Genomic DNA, 17,490 nt, shown 5'->3' with positions numbered 1-17,490 from the left:
CCTCTCTGAAGAGCATCTCCCATTAGTCTCCTTTTTCTCATTAAAAAAAAAAAGGAATGACAGTAATACTTGCTTTACTCATTTTCTAAAGATTATGAAGAAAGCATTTGTAAATTGTGAAGGGGATTGGGAGAGAACCTGTAGTTTCATTAGTATGAAGAATTCCTGAGGTTAAGGAAACCCCCAGTACCAGCATAGGTACTGGGACATATTGTGTCACTTAGTAGCTAATACTGAAAAGCTAAGTGTCTTGCCCAGAGTCACATAAACAGAAGATAAGACATTAATCTAGATCTTTCTGACTTTGAGGTCAGTTTACTTCCATTATACCATGTTGCCTCTGACAAAACTGTTAAACTCATATGAACAGGAGCTGCTATTATAATTCCTATAAATTATCAAATAATTTAAAGCAGACTAAATTTTTAATCAAATGGCTGTTTTTTCTCAAATCTTTAATAATCTATTTTTTTTGGCATGACAGAAAAGATTCAAATTATATAAATCAGCTTCATTCTAGATTAAATAGGTTTCTCTAAGCAAGCCTAGAAGTCTTAAATCCATTCTTAATTTTTTTCCTAAGGGAAAATGTTTGTTAAATTCTAGATATTGTGCTTCCAAGTGAATTATTGGAATTATAGAACTACATCTCTTTTGTTTTGGGTTTTGCTTTATAGTTTTAATGTTGTACAACTTATTGTATTCTAACTCTCCCAAAAGACATAGTAAAATAGAAAAGTGGTCAGAAGATATGGAATTCCTTGAGAATAGGCTGTTTTTGCCTTTCTTTGGATTCTTAATACTTAACAAAATGCTTGCCACATAACAAGTAGTTATCTTGACTTGACTTGACTTTAAGCAGCCACATGATTTTAAAAAGCCAAATCAAACAATTGTTAAGTAACATCCTGCATCCTCTAAGTAACAAAATATGATAAAACATTAAAATCATCAATGTTAGAGAGGCTATCTGAATACAAGATAATTACTACCATTGGTAGAGCTGTGAATTGCTTCAACCATTCTGGAAAATCATTTGTATTGCAGACATTTCTTGTTTTATTGTGTTGCACTTCATTACACTTCACAGATATTATGTTTCCTACAAATCGAAAGTTTGTGGCAACCCTAAATTGGTGCCATTTTCCCAACAGGTTGTGATCACATTAAGTCTCTATATCACATTGAGACATTTTAATTATTATCATATCTGTTATGGTAATCTGTGATCACTGATATTTAATGTTATTATTATAATTGGTTTTCAGACACCATGAACTGCACCCATATAAAACAGTGAACTTAATAAATGTTCAATTTGATCAATCGCCTGGCTGGTTTTGGTCTCTCTTGGTTTCTCTTGCCTTTCTTGGACTTCCCTATTACTTGAGACATAGTGATTTTAAAATTAGGCCAATTAATAATCCTATAATGACCTCTAAGTGCTCAGGTAAAAAGAAGTTAGTTAATCAATGAGTCAAACTTCATTGTTACCAAATTTCTGCAGCCACTCCAGCCTTCAGGAATTTCCATTCTGATCAGTCAGCAGCCATCAACATCAAAGTAATACCTTCTACTAGCAAAAAATTATGATTTGCTGAAGGCATAGATGATGCCTAGCAATTTTTTTAGTAATTAAGTATTTTTTAGAATGAGGTATGTGTGGTGGTTTTTAGGAATAATTCTATTGCATACTTAATAGACTGTAGCATAATGTAAACATAAATTTCATATGTACTGGGAAAACTAAAAAATTCATTGTGATATTTAGTCTATTGCAGTAGTTTGAATCAGAACTTATAATATCTCCTAGGTATGCTCATCTCTTTTCATGACAGAAAAAAGGAAACAAAATGGTTACCTACCATTTGGGAAATGATGGAGAAAAACACTGTATACAAATGAAATTAAATATTATTATGTGAAATTAAACATTATTAAGAATTCAGAGAAATTTTGAAGTACCTATATGAAGAGTTACGGAATGAAAAAGCAGAATTATTTGAACAATGTACAGAATGACTACAATAATGCAAATAAAAACATAATAAAAGGCATCAGAATGCTGATTAATTTTGCAATGGCCAATCTCATGCTGGGAAATGTACTATTAGAGTCTACTTCCTTCCTCTCTAAGTAGAGAAGTAGGAGATTATGTTTGTAGAGTGTGACATATGTGGTCTTGACAATTTTTTCTTTTTTTTTTGAGAGTATTCAAATGGGGAGAGTTAAAAGGTTATAATTAAAGGGAGGTGACTGTGACATAAAAATAAGACGCTTAAATAAAAAATTAAATTTAGGAAAAAGAAAATCGTATACCATATTCAGGAGATATGATACTTGTCCATTAAACAGAATAATTAATTAATCAGACCATCTCCATTTATATGCAATGCCAGTTATAAGTGCAAGGGTAAGGGCAAGACCTGAGATTTCATTTGGGTAAGGAACTCCCAGGTGAGGAAACTACCTCTAAATATATAGCAACTTCTCTACATTTATAATCTTAGAAATTGCCTCCAGCACTGAGAGGATGAGACTTACCCTGAGTAACAAGACTAAATATGACACAGGCTACATATCAAGGATAGGCTTCTCTGTACTACTCCTGTTAGTATACATTACAGGGCCAGCAACATTAACATATCAACATTTTGTGATGTTTAAAATAAAAAGGCATTATTATTATTGTAAATATATTTCCTAAATTGCAAGAACTACAAAGTACCAAAATTGCCATTTCCTCCCCCCCCATTTCTGTGCTATTCTACTCAACAATTTTGTTAGGCTAAAGATAATTTGCCAAGGTTCTACAACTATCAGAGTTCCCACTAAGGGAAACTTGTTCTTTTGTAACTAAGGTCAGAAATATTTTGTGAAACATCTATATAGCAAAAAGAGGAATTTTGACTCCAGGTTCATTTTAACTATGAAAGCCAGATATTTCAGTTTGGATGCTTAGGATTAAAGCCTTAACAATGAATCAGAGAAGCTAGGTTCTTCCCTCTGATACATAATCTCTTTATGATTTTGGATAAGTTATTTATCATTCTGGGCATCAGTTTGTTCATCTGCAAAATGAAAGGGTTAGAAAAGATCAAGAGTTTTTAACCTTTTTATATCATAGACCCTCATGGCAGTATGGTGAAGCTTATGAACACCTCATAATAATGTTGTTAGATGGCTAAAATATAATACATAGGATTATGGAAGAAATCAATCTCACTGAAATAACATTATTGACATATTTTAAAAGCAAGTTTATAATTCCCAGCTTAAGAACCCCTGGAGAGGCCTTTTCTGGGTCTATGTCATCCAGCTCAGGAAGATTCCATTATCCACACAATACTATTGTGTCTTCTTGCTACAGATGAATAAAAATGCTAGTATTCAAGTCAGCCCATGGGGAACTATTAAATGTATCTGTATTGTCCTCTTAAATCATTGGTTACATTTATGTAGAAAGTCCACCATTCTGCATTTCCCTTTGTTAATGTAAAAACCCTAAGGGCTACACAGGAATTTGTCACATAGGTCATTGCCAGCTTCATGGCTTACACAGGGTCATTACTATTCAAGGGGCAGCTGAACAGCTCAGATCCTGCCAGACTAAGTCCTGAAGACTCAGAAGTTGAGATTCCTTATTAGCGGAGTTTGATGTTCAGGAGACAAGCTAGGATTTCCAGTTCATTCTATTTGACTCTGTGACCAGTGATCAATAAGATCCAGGGACTCTTTCTGATCATGGTAAAGCCAGTACCCTCCAAATGCCCACCAAAAGAATTTCAAAGGATAAAAAATCAATTAGGGAACAAAGTAGTACAGAATTAAATGCAGCTCTTAAAGGAACATTATTTGTTTTGTCTTTTTAATCTCTTGCCAAACTTAAAAAAAAAAGTTAACAAATTTATATCCTACAGCCTCAGAATCAAGAAGATGAGAAGGGGAAAAAATTAAGTCAGTTCGTTAAGCAAACAAAAAGACATTTACCCCCTTGACACCTTATGTAGACTTGGAAGCCACACTTCTCTCACAATTGCTGCATTCTACCTCCAGAACAATGCCAGACCCTTAATGAGGGAATAGTTCAATCAATTTGAAATGCAAATGAGAAAGAAGGAGTATAAAATGGTGCCTCTAGTGCCCAGCTACCAGGACTGAGAGAGGCAAGGGACTGAAGTAACTCAAGAAACCATTCACTCTGAGAGTAGTAAGAACATGATTAAACTTTATGCTTCTAATTCCACAACATTCTAGTGGAAGAATGCCCTAAGAGGGCATAATTTCACAGAATTCAAGGTTTATTCACTCGTCAGCTCTCACTAACTTACTTGCAAATTAATTAGATTCATCAAACATTTATTAAATGCCTACTATGTGCAAGGTCGTGTACTAGGTTATGAAGCTAGAATAGAAAAGAATAGAGAAAAAGTGTCCTCAATGAGTTTATATGAGTGGTTAAGGAGAAGGCACATAGATTCAAGTACACACAGGTTAATCTCAAGAGGAACATGGATTTAGAGCTAGAAGGGACCTAAAGTCATGAAATCCAATTTGTTCATTTTATAAACAAGAAAATGGCCTCCCAAAGAGAAGTGACACTCACAGTAAGTGAAGGACATGGAATTTGAATATATGGCCTTTGATCCCAAACCCAAGGCTTTTCCCACTGAATCATGCTGTCTTTGCACTAATAGCTGGTCAGATTTCTTTATCATTAAAATTTCTCACATGTAATTTGATAATTTAAGAATGAGTATCAGCTACCAGAAATCCTACATTGTTAAATGTAGGATAAATTAAGTATGTAGCTATGATAGAAAAAAAATCTATAAACATTTTAAAATAAACTTATTTAAATTATTCTTACAACTAAAGTAAAACCCAATTTTTGCCACTTGTGAGAAATGCTGAAAAGTTGGGCTTCCACAGTGTTGCAAGCTTTGAGACAGTGTGATATTGGGATAGTGGATACCACTGACCAAGAGGTTTTCAGAATGTGAGAGATTAAGGAAGATTAGGATTCACTGAACAATTTGATTAATAGAAACCTTCAGCAAATATGAAATTGGGGGGCTAGGAAGGCACAGGTAGATTCAGCCAATCAGAGTCTTGTGGTTTTGAGAAAACCACAAATAAGATAACAGCCCATCCAGCCCAAATTAGTTGGGGTCAGTGATAGGTCTTGACCAAATTACTACTGTGCCTGCTTAATAGGCTAATTGATTATTAAACAACACACCCAGAAGAGTTTTCTGCCATTTTTGAATATGGGATGTATGATGGAGGGGGGGAGGAATATGTTTTATACATATTATAGGGAAACATGTAGTGGGCGTATCTGAAAGACTGTAACCCAGATAAAAAAAAGGACCAATCCATTCTCTGAAGGGAGGAGCTGTGTCACAAGAGCAAGTATAAAGGTTTCCTCATTTCTATACTCAGTGCTCCTTCTTCCCAAAGAGGAGTGGGGCCCGTTTCTGGACAGAAACATTAAGAAGATTTTAAAAAATATTTCTTTAATAAATTTTCCTTGATATCGAATTTTCAGTGTCGAGTGTTATTTCTAACACACTAATCCTGAAAGAATGTTTAAATGAACTTTCTACTTCCTTGAAAATGAAATAGCATTGGTGAGCATCACTGGGAAGCACTCATATAGTCTTATATATGCCAAAATGACAGAAGCTCTGTTTTGCTAGAAGACTGTAGAACCAAAATATTCAATTAGGTAATTTTGGCACATTTTTTGAAATATTCTCCTTATAGCTATCAGTTTCTTCACTCATTTCAAGTTTCCCAGAAAAAAAGCATATCATTTAGGGAATCTACTTCCTCAAATCTCTTCAGTTAAAATTTTAATTTCTTTGTAATTGATTGTACCAATAATGAGCAATGAATTTTCTGCATTTAGCTAGTGGGCACTTTGGTTGTATTAGCCAGAAAAGGCAGTTTGCTTCCTCATACAACAGACTTTTTATTTTTTTGGAGGATATGAGATAAGAATTTCAAGTGCTCAATTGTGTAAGATAGCTGCATGAAGCTTTAATAAAGCTATTTTCAAATGTAATTTAGAGATTGCTTCTATCATACCTGTAAATCAAAGTTATTAAAATTTAAAGCAAGCAAGGATTTTATAAAACTCTGTACATATGGAGAATAAGAAATCACAGCAGAACTTAAGGGACATAACTTTAAACATATTAAAGCTATCTGCTTATTTAGCTAGAGGGCACTGATATAAGTCATAATGACTTCTTCATGTCTTACAAGATAGTCTTCAAGAGTTACCATGGCACAAACAAAACAAAACAAAACAAAACAAAACAAAACAAAACAAAACAAAACAAAACAAAATCTATCATCCTAATGTGAACTATTTAGAACACAACTGGGCCATTCCTCAGTATACTCAAATCTTACTGATTTTGTGGGACCTGACAACACAGGCTTTGAGAGGCCTGAGTCACCTCCATCCCCTCATGAGTCACCAGAGCAGGTTTTTACTGGAGGTGTAATCCTATTTCAATTGTCATCTACTCTACTAAAATTTTATAAATATCTAATTTAATATTTAAGTTAGCAATATTCACAATACTTTTTTAAAACTTGGAAAAGAAACTTCATAAATAAAATCATTTTAACAGAATTTATTTCAATTAAATACCTTATTCTCTTAACATGTTAAGAGAAATAAACTATTTGTCAGATTCTTTTAACTTTTACACATAGAGTATCACATGTCAATGATATATTTCTTTCAATTCAAGAAACATACTGGCAACCAATTATAGAATTTACATTGGCAGAGAGCAAATGTGGCCTTGCCCCATAGAATTGAGCAGCTAAATGGGCAAAACATTGGATCTGAATTCTAAAAGATCTGAGTTCACATTCTGCCTCAGACACTTGTCATTTAATTTCTTTCTACCTCAGTAGCCTCAATACAAAATGAGGTTGTATTTGATAACCTTTAAGGTTCCTTCCAGTTCTCAAACAAGGACCCTATATATAGAAGGGCAGACTTTCTCCTCAGTGGGAAACACTTCCATACTTATTTCCCATGATAAAACTTCCATACTTATTTCCCATGATAAAAAAAAAGCATTTTTATGTTTTGCCTTAAAGGCCATTAGAGGCACACAACATAAGTACTTCATTAGACTTATGGAGCAAGAGTTTCCTCTTCTGAAAGAATTACACCATCATGTAATGGTCTATCAGGTACATCTCCCAAAATGGCTTAACCAATGCAGTTCAGAGTTTCAAAGCTTAAACAATCCAACAGCCTCAACTTCTCTTTAGTAAAGACTATAGACATTGTCTGCCATCCACAGCAAATCAGTTTTTAAACTACCACCACCACCACCACCACCATCACTGTCATATCTAAAACTCTTGTAGCATTTTAATATCTCCAAAATATCTTACAAATATCTCATTTTATCCTCACAACAACCCAAGTGCTATCAACATTCATTCCTATTTTACAGATTCAGAAACTGAGGTAAATAAGGTTAAGTGATTTGGCAATATTACGTAGTTATTCAATGGCTGAGTTCAGATTTTAACTCAGGTGTTCCTAACTCCAGGTCCAGCACTCCTTTCCATGTCCTCCTGCAGATCTTTAAAGAATATACCCAGTAAGCTACTATCTATTAATCATGTCATAGGATTGTAGAATTAGAAATGGCAATTTCTGCTGGAACTTCAAAAATCACCAAATTCTCCAACTAAAAGCTATATAATTTATATAATGTTATAAGATCATTTCTTCTTTAAGTACTCATAAATTTCTCTTTTCAAAGAAATAATGGGAGAATCTAGGAAGGTAACAAATCAAATAAATTCTTTCATTCTCTAGACTCTTATCAAACATGTGCTTCATACTTTGCAAATCTAAAAGGAATGTCACATAATCCTCTCTCATTCCCTCTTCCTTTCTCAAGGTTCAGTCAATATCTAGAGGAGAATTTTGTATCTCTTTGCTGTGTTCTAAATGCTTCCATTTTCTCCAAAATAGAGAAATCTTGTTCATATGGGGAATAGTAGGAGAAAGTAAGAATGGTTCAGAGGCAATTCTGTGGGTCTAAAATAGGGATTGCTAAAGGGTTTAAAGGTTTATAAAAGAGGGACAATTACAAATTAACTGCCAATTGTAGTGTGCTTTCTAGAGCTTCCAAATTGAGGAGCTAACTATAAACACCCTGATACTGATATGTAAAAGTATCTTAACCATAAGTATTCCTTGTTTCAAGTGGAACACAAGAGATCACACCCTCCTTGACTTCTCAGGAAGGGTGAGAAGCACCAAGGGGAGATTCGGAGCAGAAAAAACATTGTCAACAGGCTCCCTCTGGGCTGAAAGGTGTTATACTTACCCAGAGTTCTCCCACTATCTGTGGAACCTCTACAGACAATTCTTCTATTTTTTCATGTATTTTGAGACTCTGAAAATAAGAGGATATTTGAAAATGTTCAACCTAATTTGCAATATTTCTAAGTCTCTATTTGAAGATCTCCATCATGAGGACCTCACTATTTCACAAATTATCGCACTGTGTTCCCCCCACCAATTTATTTATTTATTTTAGACTTAAATTGCCATGCACACAACAAAGGATAAGAAAGGATTCAAAATCTAAAGCAATGAATTTTCATTTCAAATATATCACATTGTTTTCAAAGCTATCTTTAAAGAGTATACCCTCCTTAACCCATTCCCTATGAGAATAAGCTTCCAGAAGTACTCTTCCATCTAATTCCTCTGTATTTGTATAAGATAATAACTCTTTTTAGCTTTACCTACATGGTTTTCCTTTTTAGAATCCCATCATATTCAGTTCTACTCCAAACTTTCTTTAGAGCTACCAAGTTTGAACATACAGTTTGCATTTCCATGTATAAAAAGTAAATAATTTGTCTTTATTGAGTCCTCTGTAATTAGCCTTTGATATTTATTTTGTATTTCTCTTGGATTTGGTATGTCAAATGTTCTATTAAGTTCAGTTCTTTTTGCAACAAAATCCTAAAGTCTGACAATTCATTGAATATCATTTTGTGTCACTGTTATTTAGAATTATGCTAAACTTTCCTGTGGATGACATTTTTGGCTACAACCCCAGTTGTTTTGCTCTTCAATATCAAATACTCCAAGACCTGCAATGTAGCTGTTTTTAGTGTAGCCACTGCTAGATCATGTCTTATTTGAATTTTTGTTATTCCTGCTTATAATACTTTTCCCCTAACTTGAGATTTTTGTAAGTTGACTATGATATTCCTAGAGGATATCCTCCTATGATTTCAGGTAATGATGAGTAGATTTTTTTTCTAGTTCTACTTTTTCCCTCTTCTTCTAACATTTGGGTGAAATGTTCTGTAATTATTTATGCATTGTTATATTAAGATTCTTTTTTTGATCATAGTTTTCAAGTAGTCTGATTATTCTGATGTTTTCTCTTCTTAATCTGTTCTCCTGAACATGTTCATGAGATGTTTCAGTGTCTTCTATTTTCTCCTCAATAATACTTTATTTTCCCAATACATGTAAAATAGTTTTCAACATTCATTTCTATAAAACTTTGTATTCCAAATTTTTCTTTCTTTCTCCCACACTTTCCTGTTCCCCAAGACAACAAACAATCTGATATAGGTTAAATATGTGTTGTCCTTTTAAACACAGTTCCATATTTGCTATTTTGTGCAAGAAATGACTCTGACTTCTTAAGTTTCAGAACAACATGTGAGGAAGAAGAGGCTGCAAAAATTACATGTCTTTCCTAAGAAAGACTTATGGTATGCCTACTAGTGGCACATTGGAGTATTGGGATTCAAACTCAGGTTCTTGGACTCCCAATCCAATGTTATTTCCTCTATATCACATTTAACAACAATGACATTTATATAGCATTTCCTGTATGGTAAGCTCTATGTTAAGCACTTTAAAATTTTAATTCATTTGATCCTCAACAACTCTGGAAAGTGGTATTATTATTAATAGTAGTGCTATTAACAATGGCACCTATTATGACATAACAACAACAATTATATTATAATAATAGCTGATATCTATGTAGTCTTTAATATGTACCAAACACTGTTCTGAGTGTGTTATTATTATTATATTATACAACAACCCTAGGAGTTGATGCAATTATTATCTCCATTTTATAGATGAGGAAAATGAGCTTAACATAGTTAAGTGACTTGTCCAGAACCTCATGATTAGTAAATGTGTAAGGCCAGATTTGAACTCCGGAAGATGAGTCTTCCTGACTTCAGGCCTGACATTCCAGAAACGGTGACATCTAGCTGCCCTTCAATGAAAAAAATTAACTATAAGAAAATTGGAATACTAAAGAAGAAATGAGAGTTTGAGCTAATTGAGTATTAAGTTGTTAAAAATCAGGGGATATGGTTCACTGATCCATCCTTTACTCCTCTCTCAGTGTCCTCATAAATAAAATGGGGGTCTTACTACTTGCATTAATAATTTCATAGAATCCTTTCCAAGGCAAAGTTTAAAAAAATAACAGCAAGAAGAACCTGGGGCCAGAGGCACTATTGTCCACACCACAGAACTTAAAGGTGATTGTAATTTCTATAAAATAAAAAAAGACCTGGCAAAGGAGAAAGAACACAAGGAATTTGAGTTACTGTGGGAGTACAGAAAACTACAGAGAAGAGATTCATCTTCAAAGGAGGCTACTGAAACAAAAAAAAAGCATATCCTGCTCCAAAGAGTAAAGTCAAATGGTCACCTACTCAAAAAAAATTCATAGGAGAACTAAAAAAAGACTTTAGAAATCAAATACCAGAGATTGAGGGATAATTTTTAAAAATAAGCATGCTTCTGATCTCTTTCCCACAATAAACCTATAGATTCTTGAAGAATCAAACTTGATGGATACTAGTATATCATTGGTACTCTAATTTGACCATAAAGTTCATTTTAATTCACTTAATTTTGATTTCTTCCTGTTATTACATATATAAACGCATATGTATATGTGTGTATATAAATACAAATACACATATATATGTGTGTGTATACATATATGCATATATATATATATATATATATATATGACATGAAGCACATAAAATGAAAATATTCATAGTTCAGTACCATTTTCATTTGGAGAGCAGAAGGGTGATAGTTTATGGGCAATAACCTAAGAACTAGCTATTAATATTTCTTGTGTCAAATGAGAAAAATGCAAATTAATTTAAACAATTATGATTAGAAAAGTCAAAGTCAAAATAAAGTTTTCAAGATATAAAGAGGATCAAAGTAAAATATTATTCAATTATATTAGGCAAAATATTAGAGCTAGGCAAAATGTTGCCCATATCCTCCGCACTCTCACTACCCTATCCCCCAAAGACAGGGGGTAAGGAAAGTTGATAACAGAAACAGATTCTGGGAATAGGCAGGGATTTTAGTGTAGTTTCCCATTTTCTGCCTTTATGAAAGGGGGTGGGAAGGTTACAGCAATCAGATAAAAAAGTGCACAATGGAAAAGTAGAAAGTCTGATGCTGCTCTGAGGACAGTTCAGGCTAGTTATTCTCCCAAAAGTATTGACTGAACATCAAAAGCCTGCTGGGTGATAGCTCAGATATGACTAATTTCCAGGCAACATGGATTTAATGCTACCAAACTGTGCTGTAACAACAGGAAAACACTGGAAAGATATTAGGAAAAATCATAACCCAATCAATTTGCAATCAACTTGAAGGAGACATAATATTAGGAAGCAATATAGCTTTGAGAGCAAGCCATGCCAGCCTCATTTAATTTCCATATATCATAGGCCAAAAAGAATTTATCATCTTGTGACCAATTGATGGGTGATGGGCTTTTGGTACTTCACTAGGCCAGTCCTGTGACAGCAGTTATATGGTATCTTGTCAGACCTATATTTGAAGTCTTTCCAGCTTGGGAGAGCCTGTCACAGATTATGTCCTATTGGGCCTAGCCTTTAAGAAGCCAGCTTTACTTCCATATTATGATGTGTAGTAGAGTCAAAAATTAGTGGAGAAAGCCCAGTGCTCTGTACACTATGGTAGTAGAGAACAAGGTTAGAACTTTGAAGGTTCTACCAAGTTAGAGGGGTTGTAAGTATAGGCCCATTAGTGAGCTACGACTCTCTTGAATGAGCAGTCCACTAAATAGCAGAAGGTTGCTTATCATGTGATTTTCCCCCTCAATTCAATTTATGAAGCAACCAAATAAGTAGTTTTCCAGGTTACATTCCCTTTCCACTTTAGCAATGATGATGGCAAAATAACAGGGAAAGATAGAGCACACTAAGAATTAGACTATTTATCTTTGTCCAATGACCAAGCAGTTGCCAAATTATTGAATGAATGCATGAATTAACAAAACATATATTAGACAGTGTGAGCAAAGCACTGAGCTATATGCTGGTGATACAAATAAAAAAGTAACAACAGCAACATTGTTTCACAGGATATGGGAAAGACACCTTATCTAGTAATGTTTACAATCAGACCCAGAAAATAGAATACCATGAAGAAAATTGGAGCTGTACTTTTGACATCCATTAAAGAAAAAGAAAAATTATCCCATTTCTTCCTGTTTTCCCAAAGTATCACCTCATTCTGGTTTTGCATTCTTCGTTTCATAGGCTGAACCCCATGGTTGACTATTTCAAGCTTACATCATACTCCATTAGCCAACAATTTCTTGTTCCTCCCTTGCCAGTTCTCAAATCTGATTTCTTCTTCTCATCTTCTACCTTTTCTTATACTTGTATATTATTGTATTGTATTGTATATTCCCTTCTCTACTACATACAAAAAAGCATCCAATAGTTTCCCATCCTTAAAAATATCTCCAGTGAAACTCAGAAAACATTCATGAGCATTCATTGCTTCAACTTTCTCACTTCCCACCCACTTTTCAAGCCCTTACAATGTGTCTCCTGAGTCTACCTTGCAGATGAAACTATTCTCTCCATGGTTAACAAGAGAGGCAACATGGTGGTTCAGCCAGTGTTGCTACTATCAGTTAGTAGCTGCCATGTGACTGGGGGCAGCTCATTTAACCACTTTAAGCCTCAATTTCTTCCTCTGAACAAAAAAATAACACATTTATTTAACATTATTGTTAGGTTCAGATGAAATACCTATACAAAGTGTTTTATAAACTTTAAATAAGATCTTGAATGTAGAAGAAGAATACAACTTCACCTCTGTCATACACTTTGAGAACATAGGTAAATCACTTTAAATGATTATTTTAGAGTATGATTGTCTTTCTTCCTTCCACAAGCAATCAAGGTTAAATGACTCATTCAGGATCACATAGATAATAAGTACTTGCAGCCACATTTGAACTCCAGTCCTACTGATATGAAGGCTGATGCTCTATCCAGCTACATAACTGGTCCTCTTAGATTATAATTTTGTAAACAGATAGAAGACTTTTTTCCTCATTGGAAGTTCCCAATGATAATAAAATAACATATCTAGGACTAACTGAATAAGTAAATAAAATTTAAAATGGTAAATATCTGTTATAATAATTAGTGTTTTATCATTTGATAGATCCAATGATCTTTGGGCCTTAGATCATTCACTGATCTACTTGTAATTATTCTTACGTGACAATCCATCTGCTGTGGAAATGTCTTTGCATTGGCTGTTGCTCATATCTGGAATGAATTTCCTCTTCATCTCTACCTCTTGAAATCTCAAGGTTTTTTTGTTTGTTTTAAATAGCTTTTGGTTCATTACTTTCTCCTTATTGTTCTATCTGTCTATTTCTTTTCAGTTTCTTTTGCTAGATCATTATCCATCTCTTGCCAGTCAGGATTACATAATTTTCAGCACTCTGTCCCAGATGGTCTCTTAGCCTTCTACATAGTCTCTCTTTGTGATCTCATAATTTCCCATGAATTCAATTAATTTTCTATGTAGATGACTCTGAATTATATACCTAAACTCTCATACCTCTAGTTAGTCACCTATGGGACAGCCCTATCAGCATCTAAGTCTACAACTTTTCTTTCTTGCATCCTCTTCTCTACAATCACATTGTCTCAATCATAATTCAAGCCCTCATCATATTTCATTTAGACTATTTCAATAGTCTTCTAATCGGTCTTGCTGGTTACATTCTTCCTTCTATCTAGTTCCATCTCTACATGTGTGCCAAAAATCATTTTCCTAAAGTATATATCCTCACTTTCTTGCTCAAAAGTATCAGTGGCTCCCTATTACTTCTAGATCTAGAATATAATACTTACTTCTTTGTTTGCAATTTTAAAGCTCCTTCCTTCTTTCTTCCCTCCTTTCTTTCAAGGTAATTTGGGTTAAGAGAATGGTCTGGGCTGACACAGCTAGAAAGTATTAAGTGTCTGAGATCTGATTTTAATTCAGGTCTTATTGACTTCAGAGCTGGAGCCCAATCCATTTTACCATCTAACTGTCACCCATTTTCTTTCTTTTCTGTGCAAACTCCTACCTTCTATTTCCTAAGTATCTTACCAGCACCTTTGCATAAGCAGTTGCTTATATCTGGAATATATTCCCTTATCATCTCTGGGCTCTTGGGATTTTTATTTCCTTTACCATTCAGCTCAAGTCAGGTCCCATCACCTATGTAAAGCATTTCCTGATTCTTCCAATTCCTTGTATTTTCTCTATCTTCAAATTATCTTGTATTTTCTCCTATAAGTATATGTTGTATTCTGCTCTTGCTACTCATTCTCACTCCACCCCTATCTCAATAGAATTTGAGTTCCTTTAGGTTAGGAACCAAAGGGATGATTTCACTTTTTTTTTTTTTTTTTTTTTTTTTTGCATACATATCTCCTATCAGTTCTTTGACCATAAAAGTTACTTTACTAACTTTAGTTGAATTAACTAAGAGAAGGTTATCAGAAGTGTTCCTTGAGGATTAAAACTGAAATTAAGAATTTAAGGAATAGCCAGGTGGCACATTAGATAGTGCTGGGATTGGAGTCAGGAGGACTTTTCTTTCTGAATTCAAATATGATTTCACACATTTACTAGATCTGTGACCCTGGGCAAGTCATTTAAGTTTGTCTCACTTTCCGCATCTGTAAAATGAGCAGAGAAGGAAATGGCAAGCCACTTCAGTTTCTTTGCCAAGAAACTCCAAATGGGGTCAGAGAATCACTTGTGACTGAACAACAACAAAGAGGTTATGATGTGGGTTAAAGATTCCTTTCTAATTCCCAGCCCCATGAATCCCAATGAGAGATATCTGGGCTTTCCCAGCCCCGACCAGATCTAAGTTAACTTGCGCTGTCCCAGCCCCCCCACTCTAATAATATGCTCAGGTTTTCCCAACACCCACTGTTCCTTATCAAAAAAAAAAAAAATTGGGGAGCATCTAGGTGGCGCAGTGGATAGAGCACCAGCCCTGAATTCAGGAGGACCTGAGTTCAAATCTGATCTCAGACACTTGACACTTCCACACTTCCTAGCTATGTGACCCTGGGCAAGTCACTTAACCCCAGCCTCAGAAAAAACAACAAAAAAACAATAAAAAAGATTGAATTCTATTCAATTCTAACCCTGGCCGAAAACAGACAGGAGCTTTGGGCTCCATCCATCTTCAAGATGACCAAAACCCCACATTATAAAAAGGGGAAACCTGGAGCCCACTCTTTACAGGAGCCCCAAATATGGCATCTTTATATCGGCCATGGCAAGGTTCCTGTCTGCCCAGCGCCAGCTCTGGCCCTGGGGTTTTTCTACCTTTACTCTTACTTCCAAACCCCAAATAAATCTCTTTTATTAATCTAGGTTTCAGGTCTGTAAATTTTTTTACAGGGGACTTTGCACCGCTACTAGACCTCATTTAACTCTGTATCCTTGCACTGAATCCAAGGGGGTTGCAGGAGGGCTCTAACTCCCTGTACCCCAAACCTGCCACTAGACCTCAATTAACCCTCATTTCATCTAGGTGCCCCTTACCTAACACTCATCAGTTAGAAGAATTATACAACTTTATATGTGGAAGTGAATTTAAAGATCCTGTTTTCAGTCTAAGTACTTTGACATAAGAAGAAACTGAGATTCATATCTACTCACTAAAGTTCATAGCTACCATTACATGATAATTGTCAACTGAATAGATAGGAGTTGAACAGATATGGCAAAAATCATGTAAGTTTGAAATGTAAGTTACAAAAATAGAATTAAAGTTTATACACAAGTAACAAAAGAACCATGAGCAGACCATCATTAAATAAAAAGTAACTTTTGATATTTTGATCTTTTTTGGACAAAAGATACTAGTATTCTCAAGTGTGATATGTTACATATTTTGACAATAAAAAGAGACCTCATACAAAAAAAATCGAGATCTTTTATCATAGGGTACCAGCCACATCTATGACATTTAGAATAAAAACTAAAAAGATGATGAGAAACTAAGATGCTAAAGGATTTTCAAGATTAAAATGTTTAATGTATTGTACTTCCCAAAGCAGAAATAATGCATTTTAGAAAAACACCAGTGAACAAAAGAACCAAACCCCAAGGATCTGATTAGTTGAACCTTAACAATTCTTATGTGAAAAAAAAACTATAAAAAGGTCTGGAGGAAATCAAAGGAAGCATGAAATAGTAAGTTATAATAGTTAGAGATTTCGTTTTTAAATGGGAAGCTTTTCAATTCTCTTCATGTCTATGAAGTTACTTTAAATTGTCACTCTCCAAGATGAGAGAAATCCAGCTTCAATTGCCATAATAATGAATTAAGTGTAAAGAAAGCCTTTTTGACTGGAAGGGTGACTAACCTCTACTAAAGGTTGCCAAGAGACACTAAGAAATCCTCCTCCCTGAAAATCTTTAGAAGGAAGATAGATAATTATCTGTCTTAGATGGTTTTAGTATTGGCTAATCTTATACTAAAAGCTAGACCAAATGACCTTTCAAGATTCCTTCCAATCATAGGAATAAATTATTCTATTTATTTGCAAGAAGCAAGGTAACCTCATTTCTACTGTTCTATTTATCCCGCAATTCCCAAGGGGTGAGAACATGGGAGAGATTTTTTTGAAGTATTTCAGTAGCTTGCATTAAGTTGCCCTCTGAAAGATGAAGACATAGTCTTGGGTCATTATAATGGTTATAGATTTGAAACAAAGAAAGAAAGCAGAAGGGTGTCTTAAATGGGAAATTACCTTCTCCATACTTAATATCTTTAATATAAACTCAATCCAGGGGCAGGAATTATAGATATAAATTAGAGTCAAGATGTATTTATCCTTTGCTTGCAAACATTAATTGGTCACTGTCATTGCTGGCTGATTGTACATGTCTAATTATGCTGTCATTCTGAGCAACAGTAGTAGTTGTGGTTAGGGCAAGAAATTTAAATGTCTTAAAAAAGAATCCTCCCCTCTTGCTTCCTCAATCTCATTTATCAATGGAAATTTAAAAATAAGCTTATCATTTTGTGATCAATTATCATAGTGATTATTAGA

The sequence above is a fragment of the Sminthopsis crassicaudata genome, chromosome 5 (genome assembly GCF_048593235.1).
Source record: "Sminthopsis crassicaudata isolate SCR6 chromosome 5, ASM4859323v1, whole genome shotgun sequence".
In the NCBI taxonomy this organism is placed as follows: Eukaryota; Metazoa; Chordata; class Mammalia; order Dasyuromorphia; family Dasyuridae; genus Sminthopsis; species Sminthopsis crassicaudata.
The sequence above is the reverse complement of the archived record's forward strand: the minus strand, read 5'-3'. Positions refer to the sequence as shown.